We start from the raw sequence: 26,554 nt of genomic DNA, 5'->3' as shown, positions 1-26,554 counted from the left end.
ATAAAAATGCTTAACCGAATCTTTTTTTAACATAAATTTTTACCTAAGGATCTATAGATAGATGCCCTAATTTTTAGTGGCAGCTCTTCTATTTTAATATCGAACATCGCGAAGAACAATCACAAACGAACATGAATATTATAAAAATGTTATGTTTGAAGTTTGCAGGAAAAACCAATTATATACTTGTATTAAAGCTCATATTTTTGAATTAATAAGATCAAGTTATGTTGAATAAAAAATCTTATAGGCTATCAGAAAAAAAACTTCATAACTTTAAATATATCTAAATAGTTTTCAGGGCATAAAAAATCCTTTAAATTAAATAATCTTGTTCTTCACTTTAATTTTGCGTAAAACAGGGTAAAAAAATCTAGGTAAAACTAAGAACAATCATATTACTATAAAGACAACTAATTATAGGGCGTAACTTGTAATTAAAATTTAATAAAAGCAATAGAAAAATATGTTCAAATTATTTAAGCATTTATCTATTTTCAAGAAATCTATTATTCCTTAAAAAGTTATAAAAATACAAAATATATAAATCAAGGTGCCCGCATTGTAATCATATATCTAAAGAACCATAGTGCATATATTTACCAAAAAAATATATCTAGGTGTAAAAAAAGAATTATGGTTATGAGAAGAAAAAGAGCGCGTGACAAATTATCACACATTTATACAGTACGAAAAAATAAATAGTGAAATTACTGCAATAACAAGAACTAAAAGGAGGTGAATTTAAAAGTAAGATTTACCATCGTAAAATTATATCAAGCAATCTAAAAATAGAAGATCATGAGATAGTTTGTCCCCTGTGAAGACAGTATTTAAAAAAGAGAACAAGTAATAATAGAATAATTAGTGTAGACTTTGGTTTTAGATTAGAGAAAGAAAAAATGCATAGTTTTTTTTATAAAATCATACATTGAATCCCTATTATTAAAAAAAGTATGCTTCATGGCAAGAAAAAATACAACAGAAAAACACAAAGATATGAGCAAAATTAATAAATAAATATGCAATTTAATATCAAGTTTTTGATGTAGTATTATTAATTTTCTTGCCCATATTTTATAAGAATGGAAATAAATGCGGAAAACTATAACATAAAATTAAATGACATAATTTATAAACTATAATATAAATCCATTAAAAAAAATATAAAAAATTTGCGCATAATCTTTTTTAATTTTTTTCGGGCACATAATTAGCTAATAATAGTTCGTAATAATTATAGATTTAATATATTTTGATAGTTGCATTAGTTTAAATATACTTTTATAAAATTTATTATAGAATATACATATACTTGAATTCTGCTTTAATGCAAGAAGGTCTTTAAATCATTATCTTGGTATCCTTGATATGTTTGAATTCACAGGATATCGCGTGTGATATATACTTATCCTAACAGGCTGTAAAATATATAATTTTTCCAACAAAAAAAACTGTTTCATAAAAATTATATAATGAGTAATGAATATTTTTTTCAAGACAAGAATAAGATAGGTAGGGGAGCGTAAAATATTTTTATATTTTCTAGACTAATCAAGAAATAAAAGTTGAAAGCATGTAGCAGTAAAAAGACAAGCAAGTATAAATTGTGCATAAAGGATTTTTCGAACTGTATCTATTTATTTTTCATCTTGTAATAGCCATCATGGTTTCAAAAAATGCAGACAAATATGGAAAAGTGTTTTTACACATAAATTAAAAATTTTCAGAAATGTTAAAAAATTCAAAAATCAAAAACTATCATTTTTTAATTAAAAATGGGTGGGGAATATTAAATATGGACTCTAAATATATGGATTTTATAGATAAAATAAACAAATAAAACCTAGAGTAAACAAAATTGTGATGATTTTTTTAAAGATATTACAATTTTTATGTCATGCAAATAATTTTTTTAAATGATTTAATGAATACAAAATTTCTAAAATAGCGTTTTATTTGTATTGTTATATTTGGTACTATATTTATAATTACTATTTTTAAATTCATATATTGCCCTAAATTTATATTATGTAGTCTGTGAATACGAAAAATATGCTACATAGTCAATTATTTACGAAAATAATATATAAGTTGTCGTGAATATAAAATATATATATTTTTCTTTTAATGTCTATTCCAATCTGTAATTTTATCTATATCATCTTTATTGATATTAAAATCGAAGTTATCTATAATATCTTTTTTAATATTACAATCAAATTTAAATAATATCGATTTTCAACATGACCGGACGTAATTATAATAGCTTATAATTTCTTAACACAAATTATTCCATTTAAATTCATCATATTCTGATAATTTTAAGCAAAAAAAATTTAAATCTCACGATACATCAATAAAAAGGATTTTTAGATGAAATAAAGAAAATTTGCGTAAAATCTTTATGCTGGAAAATTTAAATTTCTAATGCATACAACTGTTATTTGACAGTATACAGTTCTATTATAGTCATGAAAACAGATACTTTTGATTTCTACAGAAAGCCAGAATAGAATTTATTGATTTATCTATAATAGATTTCGCAATGAACATAACCATTTTTTAATTTACGCGCCGCGAAGAGCTAAAAAGTGATTTCTAAACACTATGTCTGTAATATGGTTAAGAAAGTCTGATTGAGTTTGCAAGAAAAGCTCATAAAAAGTAAATTTGATTGCAAAAGCATAATATGGTAAAATTGAACAAAAAATAATATCCAATGAAATGAATTGGCTGTTTTGTAACCCATCTGCATTATAAATATCTGCATTTTTTTCATTAATTGGGTTAAAATAGAGAGAGCTAAAGAGCAAAATTACGTGGATTCTGAATCCGATGCATTTATACCATTAATCACGCATTTTAACAAAATAAATTTTTTATAAGCTGCGCGTTTTATTAGTATTTAAAAAATGAAAAATATATAACATCTGCTACTGTATTAATATGGTTTTCAGAAATTTTTTGGTACATATACATAACAGTAATTGGGTATTTAATAAAAATAACCAAAAATATGTCAAATTTATAAAGAAAAGATATATATTTGCTTTCTATTTTTTAAAAAATATTTTTAATGCCTCTTAATTGATTATTGCGATCAGATATATTAATATCCGTTTAATGTTAAAATAAAATAACCCTAGATATTAGTACGTATTTGGTTTCAAGCATAAATGTATAAAAGTAATGTTTAAAAAGTATAAAATATGAAAAAATAAGTATTTTAATCCACAAATAAATACCATCTTTAAATTTTTATGATAGATATAAATTTATATACACTCTCTTAATCTTTTTCGGGTTTATTAATAAGGATGCATAGTTCAAAATAAAATATATCAGAATAATTATTGTTTTGTTTTTTCAAATTTAAACTTTTTTAATTTAAACTTTAATTAAATTCGTTTAATGACAAGGCATGACAGCAAATATAGCCTGTATATGCATAAAAACAAGAAAAGACACTCTGTGCAATAAAAAACAACACCCACAAACCATTTATATCATTATTTTTGCAAAGATGCAGATATCTTATCGTAAAAATTAGCATGCTTATAGGCAATAAATGTAAATTGGCCTGCAAATTTATTAAGTAGTCGTTATTTTTAAGCAAAATTTTTATAAAATAAAATCTAAAAAAAAAGAGATAGAATACAAAAATCAAGCCATAGGCATGGAAAACTACCCCATCGAATTTACATATGTAATTCCATATATATCTAAGCATGATCTTCAAATTTTTGCCCATATAAAAAATAAAGCCATCGAAAAGCATTTTAATGGTTCCTAAAATATTAATAAAGTACATTTTAAGTTCCATAAAAAATTTATAAAACGCATTTTCATTTTCTATTTGATTATCAATATCATTAAACTCTTCTTTAATCTTTAAAGTATCATCATGTTCAAAAATAAGCACACTGGGGCATTCTTCTTGATTATCGCAAGATGGTAATAAAGTAAATGTTTGTTCTTGATTCATAGAAGACAAGTTGCAACTATTCAAATGCAAAGAATCGCAATTTATACTTCTATTTGTTGAATTTCTCATGTTCTTTATTAAGTTTTTAGTAGGTGTTTTTGCCAACGGATATTCTTATATAAGATAATTCGATTAAATATAGTAAATTCACAAATAAAATATTTAAATTAGCCATTTAAGCACGGAAAATGTCATTCGAATATTTTTGATGCCCTATTTATCTTAATTGGATATGCAATTAAATTTACACCCTTAATAAACGAAAAAAACATAAAATATGCCAAATCCATCTTAAAACTTAAAATTTTACTTTATTTATGGGTTAATTTTATTTTTATTCATTTTATGTATTTATACGTGGTTAGCCAATGGGAATATTGCATAACTCCTCGATGCATCTTCTGACACCTTCCCCTGATATATCTTCATCAACTGCTCTTCTTCTCTCAAATGTAATGATTTCAAGTGCCTTGCGGATTGTGAAAGCTTGTATGTGTGCTTCTACTTCGTCTGGGATTTTAAAACGTATTTTATTTTATTTTTAATGTTAATTTTTATTTTTTTTCGGTAAATTTAGATTAATTATTGTAATAGAAATGCATATTTTGAGTAAATAAAATCACAAAAAACTAATAATACAGTAAAATCTGATATTTTTTCATGATTTAATGTCACAGACTCCATGACCCAAGGATAAAGATTTATAATTACGCATATAGACAGTAAAAAGGTAATTCAATAATTATTAAGAAAGCGTGGTTTTTAACTACGAATACGTACATAAACTAGTGTAATAAAAGACTACAAAATAATAATTATTAATACAAACAAGAAATCATTTTTATCCACTATATTTTCATACTGAACGGTAAATATGAAGTAAAAATAGATAAAGAACATTTTATTAAAAAAAAATATATACTTGAGCAAGATTAACTCATTGGTGTAAAAATATCATAGTTCATTGATGCTTTCCGGCAAAACTACATAACTAAAAAAAGAAAAATTATCATAAAACAATCTATTATGGCCAATATAGATAGATAATTTCGTTTTTTAGGCATATTTAAGCCTTCTAATTGTAAGAATTCTATCATTTGAAAGAATTAAATTTTATGATTTCATAACCAATTTCCACATATTTCCTATTATGCACTAACAAATTTTTGCTTAAACAAAATTTTAGGACTTTGTTAAAAAATATTGTGAGAAAGCTTATTTTATACAAAAAATTACCATAGATGCTGTGCAAATATTCGACTAATGTTCACAAAAAAAATGTTCATGCGCTTGAATTGTATACACACTGGTAATTTTAAGAATACCAAACGCTAAACATTACCGCCTAGCTGCCAAGACTTTCCATAACTTGATAGGCTGACAAACAAAAAAGCCTAATCTTTCAAAATACAAACAATAGAGCCAAACCTAAAATCATTATAATTCCAAAATGCAAGTTCTACTGCTCAAAGCATCTGTGTGAACAATAATTCGAACTCCCCATCATCGGCGAGTCCATTTTAGTTGTATAATATGAAATTTAATAGGTTTATTCATCTTCTTAGTATTAAAAATTATAAAAATATTTAAAAAAATAGGTATAAATAAGCTTTTGACAGCCTTATATTGATTGAGAATATGTTTATACCTTTATTATCATATATATAATCTGACAAACTTAAGTAAAATATTTTTCAGCAATTAAAAACATAAATAGCTTAACAAAACAAAAAAAATTGCTTATAGAAGTTTTTTTTTATAAATCATAGAGAAAAACGTAATCTCGAGATTTCAACGGGATCGGTTTGAATATAAAGCAAAATACATGCAATTCATTTTTTACAATCATTGTACAGTCAAAAGAGAATGCATTATTTATTATGGGATATTTTATTAGAAACGTGTGTCTCATACATAGAGCATTATATTAATGCATTATTTGATACCATCTTGAGCATAAAAAAACACAAGAGGCGCAAAACACACTAGTGATCAAAAAATTTCGCTAAAAATGAAAAAGGTTGAATCATTCATCTACAAAAGCAGATATTATACGCTTTAAAGTATCAATAGTTATATTTTATACCATAATTAAAGCTTATAACCCAGGATGATATATTTTTCCAGAAGTGAAATATTTATTTATTTGTTTACTATCACATAAAATCACAATAAAAACCTTTTATTGGCAAGCAAGGTCGATTACAAAGCCTCCATGGCAGAACAGAAAGCTTTTTAGAATAGATACTCATTAACAAAAAAAATATTTCGTGTTTTAAGATAAAATCTAGCAAAAAAATGATGTTCTTATTCTTCGATTGTAGTAAGTATTAAATAAAAATATTCTTTGATCCATATAAAGTCATTAAAAAAACATTCATAAAAACGAAAATTGTATCCCGTTTTTAGCATTTAAAACCTACAGGAAAATATGCGAATACATGTGACTGAACATACCGCACATTCATAGATACAAAATCATCTGATATTCTGGGTTTCTTTCATGGTCATAAATCCAAAAATATTCATGAATTACTAAAAATAGTTTCACGGCTATGGGAAATGTCTACCAAAAAAGATAATTATGATATATTTCTATATTAGAAAAGGATATTTATCGCCACAGACACGGAGAAAGCACGGGAAAAACCATGAAAAATAAGATAAACATATAGATTGGTTCAAATAATTATTTTAGTAAAAAAACAATTTTACAGTATTTGACCATTTTTTTAAGTTTAATTTGATATGTAAAAGTTAAGCATATTTCTAAGAAACTTTAAATCAAAAAAAACATATTTATTGTAATTTTAGGATTAAAGGCTAAAAAATAACACAAAAAAGACACAAAATCAACTATTGAATCTTCCATGTGGAGACTTCATTCAAATGTCAGAAAGTATGGAGAGAGACTTCCATAATGATTTAGTAAACCTATATAATTTTTTTTTTATCTGGTCAAAAAATTATAGGTATAAATTTGTAATCGCACTGGAATGCTGTGCAAATGAAGCGAAAACGTTATTTTTGAGACTTTTGAATGTAAAAATGCTAATATATAATAAAAATATACATAATACGAAGCAAAATAAACATATTAAAAACGCCTTCGCTTTATTTATCCATTTTTGAAATCAATGAACCCTCGATACTGTCTTCAAATAAAAATAACAATAAAATACCGACAGCTTCATATAAATAACAATTTAATAGTAAACAGATACCTTTAAAATTGAATAAGCTCTCTAAAAACGAAATCAAGAGCAATAATTGGAAATAATGTTCCTTACATTGCAAAAGTAGATAAACCGAAAACATATCGTAAACTTAATTTCTACTAAATTATACTAAATTGCATGATAACATAAAATTATTTACCTGTTCGCTTATTCTTTGCGTCATATATCTTTTAGGGGCTGAAAATTAAATTATAATGTTGATAAAATGCGTGAAAGATACCTTTTCATGCGCAAATAATATACATAATTATCATATAGTATCATTGTACTGATTTATTTACTTTTAATATTTTTTTTGAAGTATGTTATTTTTTGCTAACTTATATTATTATTACAAATATTTCGTGAACATAAGACTTTTTTTAGCTTAGTTTTTATTTCATTGGCAATGGCTAACTAAGAATAATGTTTTTATGATTTAAAAATGTAGATTAAAATATTTGATTCCCTCTAGAAAATTTTTATGGATTTATTCGTATGAAAATTTGAACAAACTGGATACGGATATATTATATTTTTTAAGCCGAAAATAAAAGAAATTAGCAAACGTTTTACAATATTTATTCTATTATTAAACTATTTATGTTATCATTTTTTTCCATACATCAATTAACAACTGTTTTTTTTGCTATTCGTGGGATAAATGCACAATCTTGTGCTGAAAAATTGATGTGTGTCTTTTAAAAATAAATTAGATGAATTCTCCATATATCTTCATCATTCTTCTTTGCTATATATTTAATATCGTAAAAAATATTTATGCCTTTCTTAATACGAATAAGCACTGGTTTATCCATTTTTAAAGTAATATTTTTTCTTTAACAGTATTTGGATGGAAACCAGTATGTGGATCCAAAAAAACCTTTCTATAGTTAACAATTTAGTGTTAAAACTCCAATTTTTTTGCAATCTTTTTTTTAAGCCAACTAGACATTCTTATGCATAGCTGAACACGGATTCCTTCACTACATATTCATTATACTTTGATAATATTTTTCATAACATCATTTTAAATAGTGTTTATATTTGTTCACAATTCTTACAATCATCCATAAACTATCAAATCGATGTCTCAATTGTATACTCAATCCTCCATAAAATTTAATCAACTAACAACAAAATCATAGCTCCACAAAGCGTATTTTTTTCTCGTTTTACTTCCAAGCTATATTCTGAAATTTTCATTGTCATCTTACAAATAGCATTTAGGCAACATCCACTCCACTCATATTTATTTAGCGTCATCTTGAAAAATATATGGTCAAATTATGAAACAGGCCTTTTACTTTTTTTTTGCAAATTCTTTGAAAATTAAACTGCTTCATATTACAAGATTACAGTAAATTTAATGCAATATGAATTCTTACACCTTTATTGCCCATTTTTTTCTAATACGGTTTTATACCGGGAATTCAACCTACTTAATAAATTCTGAAATTATATGATTACGTTACAGATATATTAATGTTTCGGATGCATTTACCATATTTTATTTAATATCACATTCTTCATTTTATAGTGTATTCATCCAATCATTTTGTAAATTTAATTTATATAAGACATTAAAATTAGTTTCCAAAAAATAAAAGAGTGAACTCGTCCTTTTTTGTATTTTTTTCTTACAAAATTTAAATATATATTGATTTTTATTTGGGCTCAAAATTAAAGTTTAATACTTGGTGCTTGTGCGATTAAGGGATTTTATGGGCTTATAATCAAATTTATTTCCAAAAGGATTGTACAGATTTCTATTGTATTTAAATATTTTTAGAAGTGACTACAATATCTAACTTGATCTTTAGACATGGGTTAATTTGATTTTTAGCCTTTAATAGTTGTTCAAGTGAAATTTAAGATTGCTCTATAGAACCGATCTTCCAGATACTCTTTTCCACCACAGACAGTTTAAATCTTTCCCAAAGCACTTTCTTTCTAAAGTTATAGGTTTAATTGTCTTTCTCAATCTTATTGTCTGTGCATATGCTTGCGCTTCAGTTAGAATTCAAATGCTATAATATTACATGTAACCATAATTATATGATATTGAAACATTTATGTTCAACAAAGTAAATTACCTGGTCAATTTATAGCAGATAATTAATAAGATAGATAAAAGAAAGGTTTTTTATTTATTTTTCACAATACATATTATTATAATTGAAATAATCAATAATATCATAGCATCAATATCCTATAAGTTGAATGATAAGATTACAATAGCTGCTAAAATCCGTAAGAAATATAAAAAAATAAAAGTAAAAATTATTTAAGGACTTAGAAAATTTAATCTATTATTATGGGCATATTGTTTGCAATGTTATTACACGCCAATATAAATATTTTAATGTGATCTTTCCTAGAAATATACCATATTGAATGTATTATATTGTTTTTTAAGCGTCTAATGTTTTGAATAAACATACACATATTCCTCCGAGTATTTCACAAAAATCACCCAAAAATTCGAATTCAAATACACAATTTAGGGAAGGAAGACATTCTACACTGCATTCTGGCATACATTTAACGCACCCAAAACAATTCACATCGCATAATTTAGAAGGACAAGAAATACATTCTACACTACATTCTGGCATACATTTAACGCACCCAAAACAATTCACATCGCATAATTTAGAAGGACAAGAAATACATTCTACACTGCATTCTGGCATACATTTAACGCACCCAAAACAATCCACATCGCATAATTTAGAAGGACAAGAAATACATTCTACACTACATTCTGGCATACATTTAACGCACCCAAAACAATTCACATCGCATAATTTAGAAGGACAAGAAATACATTCTACACTACATTCTGGCATACATTTAACGCACCCAAAACAATCAACATCGCATAATTTAGAATGACAAGAAATACATTCTACACTACATTCTGGCATACATTTAACACACCCAAAAAAATCAACATCGCATAATTTAGAAGGACAAGAAATACATTCTACACTACATTCTGGCATACATTTAACGCACCCAAAACAATCAACATCGCATAATTTAGAAGGACAAGAAATATATTCTACATTACACTCTGAGACATATCTAGAACAACCAGTGCAACAATTTCCATGATCTTGAGAATCATGGTTTGATCGTATCTGGTTGTATGAATCCAAAACTATATAAGTACCGGTTAAATTTTCAATATGTTTTTTATTTCTATTAACAGATGTTTTTTTTTTATAACAAGATACTAAAGTGTTTTCTTTAGAATATCCTTGTTCATCACTTTTTAATCTCTCCATATTATTAGGATTAATGTCTACTATATTCTCATGATTTTTTTCATCTTCGTCTTTCATCATAATTATTTGATTTTTAAATGAAGTTCTCATTGGTTGCATCGTTATTACTTTTATTGGATTTTCTTGATTTCGATCAATGGCATCAATATTTTGGTTTACTATTCGGGGGTTCAAACGCGACAAGACATGAATTTGATCATAAAGATCACTTTTAATAATTTCTGGAAATTCTTGATGATTGCCAAAACTGTTAATCCCACCATTCACTTCGAATTTATTACGCGATTTTATGTTATTCGCAATAGTGGGATTTTCAACACTAGCCATATCTAATTCGATGTAACAAACTTTATTTACCATATTCTGTAGATCGTTTCCATCATTTTGCATGCTAGACACTACGGAATTTCTCTGTTCACATGTTTTTTCTGTAGATTCTATTCTTTCCAAATCTCGCTCCTTTACTTCTAAGGCAGAAACAACTATAATTTTTGAATCCAATGATAAAAGATCAACGTTCGTAACATTTATATTATTTCGATGCAAGTTACCTATTGCCTCTGGGGTTTTTTCTGTAAATATCTTATTAATCAGAAAATCCGAATCCTCAAATTCTTCAAAAAAATCTTTTTTTTCAATTTTATCGAATTTTTCTTTATCAGTGCATATTTGTAAATCTTTATTAGATACTATGCTTATATCTTCATTGTTTTTCGAACTATATTCCATGTTTGCTTGTGCCAATTCCGATTCTACTCGATGGATTTTATTGCATATAACATCATCACTACCGTTATTAATAAAAAAAGCTTTTATGGAAGCGACTAAGAACTCCAAAACTAGAAAATATGTGACGCCTTTCATATCAATCAAAAAATTGGCCCTTGGTTTAATTTGTGTTACAGATCCCATTTGGGTTTATTATAAATAGAAAAAATAGCAAATTTGGCATATTCTGTCTATTAATTAATATTTAATTATCGAATCAGCCATTTTAGAACAATATGAAAGTATTGTCTCAATTTAAAAAAACGATCTAGTTTAATATTGATACGTGAAAATAAATTTTCTGTGTATTTTTTGGGCAGAAATATAGAAAAGTGTCTCATTTTAAAAGTTCCATAATGCTCTTTATTTTTTGAAATTTTGGATATATACAATTAATAATATGATATTTTTATCTATCTGTTTAAAAGCTGAGAACATAACATATATTTGAATCATTAAATCTTAATTTGATAATAAGAAATATATAAAAATACTAATTTTGTATTAAAAGGCTTTATGTGGGCGTTAAACACCATAAATAGCTCTAAACATGGTGGTACTTGATCAACGGCAGAACTATTTAATATTTTTGAGCTAAATGAATTTTTTTGGTTCCTATAATAAAATCAAACAAGTACAAAAAAGCCATTCAATATATATTATCCTTATAAAATATAAATATTCCTTTAGACGATTTTTATAAATAGCATAAATAATAAAAAACGAATATTTTAAGATCAACTATACTTTTTAGCAATTTATGAATACTTTTATTAATTACTTGGAATGATGTAATTTTTAACAACACATACAATCTATCATGAGGCGTAAAACACAATGAATTTTTTTTCCAAAACTTAACGCAATAAAATCAAGCTTAAATACTCTAAAATACGATATTATGATCTAAAAAACAAAAATGAATTCATATAAAAAAAACTTACTATTTCTTATTTCACACATGTCAATGCTTACCCTAGCTTCTTGCTTTTATAGTTTCAATAAAAAGTTTCAAAATTTCTTGTGTGAAATTGTATTTCGAATTTTTTATTCTATTAGAAAATAATAAAGATGTCTAATTAGATACTTTGAAATCCAGTATAACCCTTTTTGATCATAAATGATATTCCCATAAAATAATGTTCTTGAATTTGTATGCTTCAAGAATTTGGATTTTCAGTGAAGATAAAAGTGTCACATAAATGAATTTTAGATAAAAACTTATTATTATTGGAAAAATGTATATAAATAATATAAGAAATATAATATAATTTTTTTTTACGAAAAAATTGGCATTCTTTTAACATAAATACTTCACAATTGTTAAGCAACGTTCAACCAGAAGCCTTTTTTATGATTTATAATTTGAAAAAGTAAGAAGCATATATTTAAGGATTTTTTTCATCAAGAAAGTGTTGTATAGAAAATAAAAAGGAATTCTCTATTTTGTTTTATATGTCTCTTAATTATTCATTTTCCAATACATATTCTTATTTTTATTACATACAATTTATACAGTGCGCCATATAAAAAAGCATAACGGCGAGAAAGAACTGTATTTACATTGACTAAATAGATGTAAATTAAAAAAAATTTATTTGCGAAAAAATAATAATGCAGATGTAAAGGAATTTCCTGATATTTCAGTTTGTAAAGAGTTCTGAGAAATGCGGCTAACTTGATTTTATATGATAAAGGATTTTTATGTATGTCGAAAATGTTTTAAATCTTACTTAGAACATTATTTCAGAAATGTATATGATTATATTATCTTTAAAATATTCTTGTATACTTTCCGTCTAAAAGACCATTAAATTTCACTACTGTGTCTTAAGCCATGCTTTTGGTTATAATTTGTCTATGGTAAATATTAATTACGAAATATACGAATTATGGTATTTCATATCTATACACATCTATGTTATTAAAAATATGAAATTAAAGTTCTTATATAAATGTGAATAAAAAATAAAATATCCAAGGCTCTGTAAATACATTTAAACTGTATTTTCTACTTGCACATAAAAATGAATTCAACAAACTTCAAGAATATAACATAAAGTATTGCTAGCTTCGCATAGAAACTACCATATATACATGTAATAGCAAAAAATTCATATATATGTAAATAATAAAAACAAAATACCACCACCGAGTTCATACTAAAAAGATGTAAATCATTTTAGAGCCGAATTATGCGGACAAAAACTATAACTAAAGAATTTATCTGATTTTTTAGGTATTTGAGCACAATAAATATGTTGTAAGATTGTAAGGAAGTTTAAAAATATATATCAAGCATATCACCTCTTTATGGAAATCGCAGTCTTGTTTGAGAAATTTTCAAATCTTTAAATCAAATTTACCCATAAATAAATTTAAATCGCATATGAACTTTGATTATTTACAAGTTCTGTTGTGATTAAAAAGCTAGAAATTAAAAAATGCTATCTATAAATCGATTTATGCCATACAGATAAAATTACCATACATTTATAATACATAAAACATAATAATGTGCACAAATAGTCACATATACGAAAAAGTAATGACTTGGTATGAAGTGGTTACTAAAAGGCACAAAAATATGTTAAGTGGTTAAAATCCCGGACGATTTAGAAGCATACATGCGAGCTCTCACACTCCGCAAGAAACTTGAACTCTTTTCATTTGAGAATAGAAGTATAGTTGAAGAAGATAGATCGGGGGAAGGTTTCAAAAGATGCATCAAAGAGTTGTCCACAATTCCCAATGGGCTGACCACGTATATATAGATAAAAAGAAAATTGACACATAAATAAATAAAGTATAAACAACTTGTAAGAATATTGATTAGAAATAAAAAAACTAGCCTTTTAAAAATATAGATTTATGGGATCAATTCTCTCGTATTACGAAAATGCCACCAGATTTTTGTGTATATTTTCCAAGGTTAGATATAATATTACGTCTTTTAGTCGAAAAATGCTTGATTCTTGTTGGTCATAAATATTATTTAATAAATCATCAGCTTTTATTGTATTTATGTGTTTGATTCTTGCTAGGATCAGTTTCATTTGAATTTTTAGGGTACTTTATTTTTACTTTCATAAAGTAAAATATGTCGTAATTTAATTAATTGGTCCAGGGGAGAACATATTTATACAACATCCCTCTCACTAGATGGAGTCTCATCACTTCCAAAAAAATATCCCTTCAAATCATAATGATCCTTCTTCGTAAATTTTTCATCGCTTTTTTTCTACCAAATATCTATCATTTCCCGCGATGCATACAATTACCCCTTTATCAATAAATCTTTCTTTTTCATATTTACCTCTTTAATTTAAATTTTCTCGCTTAGCAATTCGCACCTGGTTGCCCGTTAAAAATTTCACGTTCATAATACTCTTAAATCTTTTCGCATATGATCCTTCACCTAAATTCACAATTCTTGCCTTTCCTTCGTAATACTCCCCCGCTTTCATAGGAGAACATTTAATCCCCGTATGATATGTCTTATTATAAGCTTCTTGTATCTCTTTTATTTTTGTTTCAATATTTTCTTCTAAACTTTTTACCCGAATTCCCTTATCGTTCCAATCATACGTTCTACTCTCCCATTAGACGAATGACTTTCAACCGCAACTTTGTGATGTTCTATAGCTTTATTTTTACAGTATTCCTTGAATTCTTCCTCACAAAATTCCCGAGCGTTATCCGATATAATTACTTTCAGTGTACCCATTATTTCAAACGTTTCCTTTAATTTACCCATAATATGTCTCGCAGTTCTATTATCTAATTTCTTTATACACACATACCTTGTAAAATAATCCATTATCACTAACATATACATGTCCTCTTTATTACATTTCATAACATCAATCGCAAATTTTCCCCTCTTTTACTTGACGTAACAAACTGAACCGCCTTTTGCTTCTTTTTATTGTTTATATTACATTCTTGACCATATTATAATACTTCCTCTATATCTTTTTTCATATTCATCCAATAGAGCACCTTCTTAAGCTCATAATAAATAGCTTTAACCCCACGATGCAATAATTTTCGATGGACTTCTAATGCAAGTTGCTTACGAATTTCAATATCTGGTATTATTCTTACTATTCCTGAGTCGAATCGTCAAATTTTTTTTACAACTTCAATCACATGTTCGATCCTAAAGACTGTACAATTTTCTTTCCTTTTATATTTTCCGTCTTTTTAATTATAACTTCTTCTTTTCACCTTCCTCATATAGTCTACTAATAGCATCCGCCGTTACTAACTCTTACCCTTTCTATATTCTATTGTGAAATCACAATCCATTATCTTTTCAACATATCTTTTTACTCTAGCGTTTGCAAATTCCGCTTTTGTTCTTATATTCTCAAGGGCCTTATGATCTGTAATTAAATGAAATTTCCGCCCTCTCAGTTCATACGCAAATTTCTCAATTCCCCATGCAACGGCAAACATTTCTTTTTCTGTTATAGAATACTTCATTTGTGTTGGATTTAACTTCTTACTTTCCCATTGAATAGGCGTCAATATTCCATCATCATTTTTCTGCATCAAAACAGCGCCTAACGGCATGTTACTAGCGTCAGTTTTTTTAAAATTCCATGCAATTTAAGATTTTTTGCCATTCTTAAAGCTTTTTTAGATCAAAAAACGCTTTCTGTTCTTTTTCCTTCCAACTAATTCTTTTCTTTTTAAAGATTCAAACAAATCATACGATATACGTGCAAAGTCTTTTATAAATTCCCTATGCCATCCACAAATTCCAAGAAATCGTCTTAACCCCCAAAAGATTTTGGTACTGGATATACCATAGCCTCCATACGTTTTATATCCAATGGAATTTTTTCTTTCCCATTTAGTCTTACACCAAGAATCCAGACTTCTTCCAATTCAAACTGAATTTTCTTTACATTAATCTTGATATTATGATCTCTAAATCGACATAAAACATTTCTCATGATTACATCATGTTCCTATTTTGTATTTCCAGAAATCTTAAGGCCATCTAAATATACTTCCGTTTCTTTTATGCTTTACCTATAATACCCCATTAATCTTTTCTGACAAATCATTGACCCGTTTTTTCAACCCATTGCTATTTCACACCATTCAAATACTTGATTTTTATATTTAAATGCCGTTTTAAATTTATCATCCTCTTCGATTTCAATTTGATAATACGCTTCTTTTAAGTCAATTACGGTTAAAAATTTTGCACCACTCGTGGCTTCTGCTATTCTTCTCATATCTGGTATTTCTGTATTATCTTTCCCTGTAATATCATTTAATGCCATGCAATTCTGCACAAGTCTTATGGATTTATCTTCTTTTTCCAACACCCAAATAGGATTCCTCCAATTCGACTCAGATTTCCTAAATACTCCTCTACAGAATAATGCTTCTAAATATTTCAAAAATTTTCCTCTCAAACTTTGTGGTATAATAGCACCTTTCTTAACAATAATTTTCCCGTCTTCCGTTGGAATTTTACACTTTACAAATGAACAAAATTTAACACAATCTATACTTTTTCCATCTACAAAAACAGTTGGATAATCAATTTTCACGTTTTTCAATGTCAATTTAAATCTTTTTTTTCATTACACTTTATAATCTCAAAATACCTTGGGCTAAATAACGTTGAACATTTTTATTTACATTATCCCACTCATCCTTTCGCTGACAGTACTTCGCAATATGACCACATTCTTACACCCATAACAAATCATTTCTCTCACTTGATTACTCCGTTCAACAATTCTTCTCACTGGTGTAAAAAACCTTCTTTCCCTCTCCTCGATCACCTTTATCTTTTCTCTTTCTCTTTCTCTCTTTAATTCTTCCTGCAGACTTTTTCTTATTTCCTCCTGCATTACTTTCTCTTCCATTCTCTTTTTCCGTCTTCCGTCTTCCCTCTTCTTCTTTATTTCTCTTATCCAACATTCTTTTCATCTCTTCCCACGTTTCTGGTTTCTTACTTAACCCAACGTACCATACAAATTCATTCTTACCTATCTGTTTCAACGCATACCAGATTTTTTTTCGTCTTCCTCAATGCCTTCGCATTTCATCATAAGCTCCACAACTTCAACTTTCAGAACGTCTTCTACTTCTAAACCACATCTAATGTGTTTCATTTGTAATCTCCACCATGTCGTAATTTAATAGATTGGTCCAATGAGAACATATTTATACAACAAAATATGTAAATACAGTCCAATTTCCATTTGCAACAAAGATAAGAGAATATATATAACATAAATTACAAAATTTTGTTATTACTTCATGAGATCTGCTCTCAGTCAATCTATAATATTCATATATTTGTGATCAAGTAATTGTTATTTTTGTGATCTAAATATAATGTATTCTGGTTTTTTTACTTTATATCAAATTGTAATATATAAAATGTATTTATACGTAAAAAAATTGTGTTTTTGTAAAGGTTTTCATTTTAGACACTTTTATATATTTACATGCACAATTTTAGATTTTTTTATGTTTAAATCTACAGCTGTAGCAATGACCGCTGTTAAATTATTCTACCGTAAAGAGTTGAAAAACCTTGATTTATTATTAGATCAGCAACGTTTAAACATTAATTATGACAGGTGTAGAATAAGCATAGCTAAAATGACAAAAATAATTATAAATTAACAGATTATACAATGGCCTATATACAATATACTAATTTACCGGATTTATATTATGAATTTTTTCATTATTCAATTTCATGCCACATCTGTAGCATTTTTTTTTGTTTTAAAACTATATGCCAATATAATTAGTTTTATAAGTATAGAAATTAATTATTGAAATGCAATCCACCTCATTTAAAATGGTGATTAAAAGTTAGACGAAGCACAAAAAAAATAAAAAACAAAAGCCATTCCAAAAAGTAAAAATAAAAGAAATACAATAAAAACATATTATGTGTACATGTAAATAGCAATAACCATTTAAAAAAAATCCCCCAATTTAAACATATTGAGCAGCAGAAAATTGAAGCATATTTAGCCCATCAAATAGTAATCAGCATCATGAATTGATAAATTATATGCAACAATAAAAATCGAAGAACCATTGTAAAAAAGCATAAATGACCGCTATTTTTCATATTGGTTCAAATTTTTTTTTTAAAAGATCACAAAATTATCAAATAGAATAATAGCATAACATAAGTCTATATATTTGAAGATGACTCAAAGTTTATAATAATATTTAAAAAATAGGACTAAATTTGTTAATATTCTAGCTATAAATATCAAATATAAAATTCAATTAAAAATAAGTCAGTTTTATCATTCATCGAAAAAGATCTTAAAACTTAGAATCTAAATCTTGAAACAAATTGTATTTGCAATAATATAAATTTTATTCAAATATAAAAAACTTCCAATTTTCAAATATCGTTCGGGTTATTTAAAAAAGAAAATTCTTACAATAATTATTGCCATCTAAGAATTTTAAATTCTATTTTTAACTTCTTTGATTTAAGATAAGCTATAATATCCATTCTTTTTCATATAATTATTTAATTAGTTCATTAAAAATACTTCGATTCATGAATGTTGTTTACAATATTGCTTGTATAAAACGTATATAAAAATTTGTTTTGAATTACATATGCAAAAAATCCAATTAATTAGTTTGATGCCCCATGTGAAAAAAACTAAAACACATCAATACACGCTGATATAAATAATATAGGGTAGATGCAGATAAAAAAATGGATTTCAAGCATTTAAATTAGTGAAATTTTATATTTCATAGGGCAACATTACTTTGATTAAAAATTCATATTAAATGGTGTATTTATGTTCTTAGGTGTATTAAGATTTTATAGAAAATTTAGAGCATCAACAAAAAATGTTTTTAACTGAAAAAAAAATCATTTACACAGAAAATCGCTTTTGATTTGGTTTTAAATAAAAAAAACCTTTGTGGTAAAAGTGATTCAAAGCATTCCCAACAAATCTCTTATTATGTAAAAATGCAATTAGATAAAGCACAAAATTCAATCCCCTTTTAATAAGCTTTAGAAATACGATTAATTAAAAAAAATTCGACACAAAATGATGTTATTAGACGAAATCATGGTTTTTTTCTCTTCTAAAGATATGAAATGAGATAATAAAAATAGACCATATTTATCAGATGTAAACTATTTGTGATCTCATATAAGTAAATTTTATATTAAAGCATTTTTTATTTTCTATAAAAGCGATTCCGTAATAACGGAAGTAACATTTTAAAATAGTTAAATTTTTTTTTAGAATTTAAAATCAGATAAAAACCTTAATATCGAGATATATTTTAATAAAATTTGCACTAAAAAAAGTAATAATCTCTTCTAAGTATATTTCGTATGTCATTATAATGTGCCTAGATTATTTTATTATAAACTTATATAGAAAGTATATAACTATTTGTATATTTTAGCATTAACCAATGCTTTTTTTTAAAACTAAATTTCATTTTGCTATTAATGTTCAATTTATGTATAAGTGTTTTTTTCAAATGAAAAAGATTCAAATACTTATTTAAAAACATCACAAATAGTGTAGAAATAGATTAAATGTATAAGACTTACAGAATAATCTCTCTCTAATAGTAGTTACTTATGGACGTGCATAACCTTTGCATCTTATCAATAAGCGAATTAAAATAAAAGATAAGACATTTGTATTAAAATTTAATAAGCTCATTTTCATGTGTAATTTTTAGCATCTAAAAAAACATATTATTAAAATCAAAATAAATGCAAATTTTATAAAATATATACGAAAGAATGAATGTTCATGAATGCCCAGTTTCTTGAAAGAATGTAATTATATTTTGACAAATTCAGAATGGTTTAATCCGAAGTTGCATATAGAAATATAAACCATAATTGAAATTAATATGAGAAAACCGTGAAAAACCCCTAAAAATTCGACTAAAAAGATCAAAGGCTCAAAAAGCCATCATTTAAAATCTGCACAATCTAGAAGTCTCTCTGAGCAAAAAATTCTGGTTAATATCATAGTTAAGATAAAGGCTGCGAATATATATAATAGCTGTAAAACTATTAGATGTTATTCCGATGATTTTTCGATATAAAATCAATTTTTCATATCAATAGATATAAAATTACAAATAGCGACAAGAAAAACATTATTTGACCATAATATACACAGGAGGTGGATTAATTCATAATAATAAATTAGAACAATAATTGTTTAAACATTCACTATTTGAAATGTTTTATATACTAATTCGAGATTTTATATATAATCTTAAAGAATAAAAACGTAAGGCTATTTTTCACACAAAATAAATTTATGATGGTTTTTTTCCCAAAAATATCTTATTTATTTAGATGAACTGAGCAAAATTATAGATCTTTATCGAAGACAAATCTGTTTTATATATACCATGCTATTATATAGCCAGAAAACAATTTTAATCATTAATTATATAACCAAAGGATTTCTGTATGACTTTCAAAATAAAAATTTTGTTGAACGCACATTTCAGAAGTTATGCTATATTTTTATTCCATTTCATAGCTTCAGCTACATAAATTATCAACGCACTTCTGTTGCATTTCATTTTAATAATCGGTATAGAAATATGCAATTATTTTTTTTTTGCAATTTGATAATAGTTTTTAGCATCCATATATACACGTGGTCTATAAATTATAACTGTTTACAATAATTAAATTCTGAAAAGTTTCCCACCGGTAGAGTTATTCTAAAATAAAAATATTAGTATAAAAAATTGTGAACAAAAAATAAGAAAGGTATTCAAAAAAGATTCCTAATTTGTTTTTGTATGTTGCTAAAACGAAGAACAGCATTTTTTTTCTAATATTATACAGTTTATATCTCTATTTTTTTTATATAGAAAAAAGAATATAATCTTTAAATTTTTTTATGCAACTACTATAATATGACGTATTTATATTATTATTAGAAGTTACTCGTTAATGTAAAAAAAGAAAATAAAAGAAACATGTGATTAAAAACACACGTTTAGCATATATAGAAATAAATAAGGCTAATATAATATTAACAGTTTTACGTTTGTTACAAATAGATACATGTTTGGTTCATTAATAAATAATCGATTATCATACATTTTTTTATTATTTATCAATGGTGTCTATGCTGCCTTTATTGGTATTGTCATATAATAAACAGACTTCCCAGGTATATTTGACGTGAAAAAGTATAAGAAAAATAAAAATAAATAGGAGCTAAAGCTTTACTTACTGATTTCAATCTTTTAAACATTTAAAACAACCAGAAAAAGAATTCCCAAAGCTAAGAGGTGCGCAGTTTGGAGTAATTCTAAGAGATAAATTTTTAACTCTTGTTGTTACTTCAATTGTATCATTAGTTGCTAAAACAGCAGCATTATTTCTACTGTCGTGTGATTTGAAGTTTTCTTGGATATCATTTTCATCGATAAAATCCACCCTTTTATTAGTTTCTTGTGAAGTTTTACTTAAATCATTTTGAACATCAGAGTTTATACCAATTGCTAGATTTATCGGTAATTTTCTGGTAGTATGGTTTTTGATTATTTTTATACAATTTATTTCCAGATTTTCAGAAATATTCAGATTTTCTTTTTTTATGTGAGAGCTGGGATTTTTCCAAAACCTTGTTTCGTGGAAAGGTTTGCTACTATTCGTTCTTGAATTTTGATGCATATAAATCTCGCTACCGTTCTCCATGTCAATTCGATTGCACGATTTTGTGTATGTTTTCGTATTAATTTTCATTTTTTCATTTACACCGTCAAATCCAATCATGTTGTATTTTTTTTGTGCATTTTGGTTTAAACAGTCATCATTTGCGATCTCTTGTCGCAATCTATTTGCTGTTTTAACAAGATGTTTTTTGCTGGAATTTTCGAAACTCTCAAATCCAATAATATAGTCATTTTTTTGAGCTTGTTGAGTCAAAAAATTGTAATCTTCGAACTCTTGTTGCATTACAGTCGCTGTTTAAGCACATTGTTAAGCAACGTTATTTATTTTACTCTCAAATCCAATAATGTAGTCATTTTTTTGTTCGTCATAACATTTCCTAATAATTTTATCATTATTAAAATCATCATTTTGCACGCTTTTTCTTAAACTCTCATAATTTTCATCATAAAAATCAAGAGAGTAAGTTTCGTCGAGCATTTTTTGTACCTCACTTTCCGGATTTTCAAAATAGGATAGTTTTGCAAGAGCCAGACCTTCTATTTTAGTTGATAAATTGCAACTTTCCGAGAATATACTGTTCGGCTCAGAAACCACATCAATCGTGTCAAAATGATTCCTATTATGAGTAGAATGTCGTGGATGATAACATTTCTTATGCATTTCTTCCTCCGCTTCCGATAAATTAAAATCCGAATTTTGTATTTAAGCTGGCACTTTTCTCTTTAACTTTATCATAAATCCTTTTTTTCTTCTCGTTCATTATAATTTCTTTATTATCATTGTATATAATTTTTTTTTCCGATACGATAGGCATTTCCACGTTTGGTATTATATAAGAGTGCCCATATGGATGTGTAATTTTTGATTTGGCGTCACATGATATATGAGATTCGAAGATATTACTTTTCTCATGCGAAGATTTTCTTTCAGAAGCCATCAATAAATCTTAAAGCATTAAAAAATGTGCTGCTTTAAAAACCTTTATAGTATTGCTTCTTAGTTGCATATGTATCTCGGAATCTACTATAATTAAATAGATAAATTTTAATGTTTGAAATTTTCTTTCTATAAAAGAAATCATTTCATTTTTTGTGTTTTAAAAATTACTCAAATAAATATAGAATGTATTGTTTAACTATAACATTAGTTATGAAACGCTATTATCAAAAATCAGAGTTAATTATTTGCAATATGTATAGATTTAATTCCATAAAACTCTTAAGTAAATCAGATTTTTTTTTGTTTCAATAAGAATGTCTGCATTTAAAAATACATAATGGTATTAGTCTAGTTTATGTATCAATAGAACACATTTAAAATACGAAGCCTGATTTTATTTATTGTATAGGATACATTTTTTTATGACTGTATGAGAACAAGTTTTTGGGAAAAAGTCCTTGTATAAGGTGTAATAATTAATGCTATTCGGTCTATCTAATAAATTTGATATACTATAGGATAATTTTTAGTGTATTTGTATGAATAAAATCCGCCAGAGCATGATAATTCATATTTGGTCTATAGCAATATATGTTACCAAAAAAACATAAATTCCCTTTTTTTTTATTGAATAATTTTATTTCAAATAATCATGTTTTATGCTTAAAGGAGTCTATTTTGGAGGAAAGAGAAAATTTTATCAAAAAAATATTGATTATATATTTATTTAACTTATGCATATCAAGATGATTCAATATGCAGTTAAATTATATGAAATATTTTTTTTGTAAATTTTCAAGAAAATATTAAAAAAAATGCATCGATAAAATGGATTTAAGGCTCATATTTATTACATGTATAGTTTCTTAATGCAATTATGTGTCACATATAGAGATCAACAAATTTATTATTTTATATTCAGCATAAGCAAATTATTTCTGCCCAACTTTTAATTTTTATAGAATTTTCAAGTTACGTATTTTCTATACGAATTTATTTGAAAAAATAGAATATAAATGTCAAAAAATTCGTCTACCACATTTTTTAGTGCAAATTGGTTATGTAATTGAATAGAAATCATCACAGACAAATTTTTTAAGAAGCTTTGTCTTTTCTTATTGATGCTATAAAAATAAACTTATAATGCAATTCTTATGTCAAATTGTTGTAAAAATCCAAATTAGAATGAGAAAGTATGTTTTATCATATTTAACGGTAAAAATATATGTACAATACAAAATTGCTTGTAGATTTTTGTTAATGTCTGTGCAATAATTTACTTAAAAATATCGTTATTTTACATTACAAGTTTTTTAATTGGCTGAAAAATCTTAAATAAAAACAGTAAGAGCCAATAGCCGTGTCAATTTATGTCGACCGAATAATATACACATTAAAACACAACACAAATGCCATTGAATACGTAAATAGTAGGTTTTTTGGTAGATAAGATGTTTTGCATTTGTATTATATGCTTATTTGAATAAAGTTTCTTAATTTTTTTTAAATAATGCACTAGTATCTCTTAAGTAAGAATAAACAAGTTTTTATGGGTGTCGTATACTTCAATCTTATATTTGCAACTCTTTTTTTATATATCTCTTATTCGAGTATTATTTTGTATCTTTTTGGTTTTTTCTAATATTTATTTTTTTGATGCCATAATCTTTGACACAAAAAACTTTGTACTATTGGGGAATAATCAGCATTTTAGAGCATTTTATGCTGTAGATGAAGAATAATCAGCTATTTTAGATTTAAAATCAATTATAGAAGTCATTTTATGAACACATCATGATTGCCTCTAAAATAAATGAGTGAAAAATGTAAGTATATGAAGCGGAAAGAAAGATCACACGCATAAATCTTTGGTGCTTATAATAAAGAAATTTATTAAAAACCTTTACGATTTTTTAAGAAAATTCATATCCAATATGATGCCATACTGTAACATTAAAACATAAAAAAAAATAGATTAAAAAATCTATTAAGTTACTAGACACTGCCATTATCTGTTTGCAAAAAACCGATATTTACAAGAATACAAAAATTTTAAGAAACTTCACGCGTTAAAATATACTCACATAACATATAACCTATTTATAAACGTGTTGAAATATAATATATGGTATATATAATTATGCTAAATTACAATATGAAATTAATATAGTTATTTGCCGCTAAAAACAAGCAATATTTGGACTTAATTATTTTTAAGGTCATGAACATTTCCAATGAATAACAATATGTAACACGAATATTTCATTCTAAATGATTAATTCTTTAAAATCTATAATTTTTTATTTTTATATTCAATAATAAATTTGCATGTAAATTTCAATGAAACTAGTAACTAAACCTTTAATTTTGTAGGAAGGTTTTTATGGTTGTAAAAATTACATTTTCGGGTTAGATAGAACGTATTTCAGCTTTTTATGACAAATTTAGAGCAAAAGATTATACAATATCCATATTTTTCTATGATAGTTTATTTCATAAACTTGGAATTTTTTTTATTAATATTGATTTAGTGATATCTCGTTTTTTTTTTAAAAAACAAAATAATTGCGAATTTTATTTAAAAATGATAATACATTTTAAAAAAGAAAAATAGGTATATATATCGAGGCTATAAAAGGTTCCATAATTTACCAATAAATTTAATAGAATTCACTATATATTTTTTTGTTTCTATTACCTCGATTTTATTTTATGTTCTCCTTCAAAAGATTAAAATATGATTTCTAAACTAAATTGGGTTATTCAGCAACTTCGTCTTTTTATACCAAAAATGGAACACAAAGATATGTTAGTACTTAAATAGGAATATTTTTATAAGAAACTACAATTTGACCCTTATATTATAGATAATTCATCAATAATTTTGATATTCAACCACATACGTCTCTTAGAAATATTTTTTTTATTTTTAAATGTCTTTCATCTGTAATTATAATCAGTACTGATAGTTTTGCTGTATTATTGCGATGCAATGTTTCCATATTATGCTATACAATCTACATGAAATTAAATACTAAATTTGCAGCATAATAACATTATTCAGGTCATTAGTGGTTATATAGGAATAGAAATATTATTTGCATGCTTCTTTTTTGTCCTAAAGATGTGTAATATTTAATTAGATTTAAATATTTTATCATTACTCGTGATTTTTGACTCAAAAACTATGTTTAGGCTTATTATTTTATAACAGAAAAAAATAGCCGAATCGGTGACCCGAAAATTAGAAGAAAAAAAAATATAATGTTACCAATATTTATCAACCCAGGCACATATTATAAGGTTTTTTTATTTTTAAGATATTATCTCTGGGTTATAAGAATTATCATGCGAAAATTATATTTTTTGAAGGAAATAACCAATCATATTTTATAAAGCAAATTTTGTTTTTCTTTGTTTCGCGAAAAAGAGTTTTTTTATTGTTTAATGTTGGTGATTTCCAGACTATGCAATTTATCGAAACTTGTAATGAATGCGATAAAAGTTTAGACAATGGATTGTTTATATCAATATGGAGATATTTAAAATTAATTTTTTGTGCATTTAAGATAGTTATTCAGCCAAATCTATATTTTGATCGTTAAGTTTTATTGTTTTTTTATTTAAACTACTTTCA

This window comes from Rhyacophila brunnea, unplaced genomic scaffold (genome assembly GCF_057557595.1).
Source record: "Rhyacophila brunnea isolate RB1 unplaced genomic scaffold, BYU_Rbru_1.0 scaffold_60, whole genome shotgun sequence".
Classification (NCBI taxonomy): domain Eukaryota; kingdom Metazoa; phylum Arthropoda; class Insecta; order Trichoptera; family Rhyacophilidae; genus Rhyacophila; species Rhyacophila brunnea.
Note: the sequence above shows the minus strand (reverse complement) of the source record.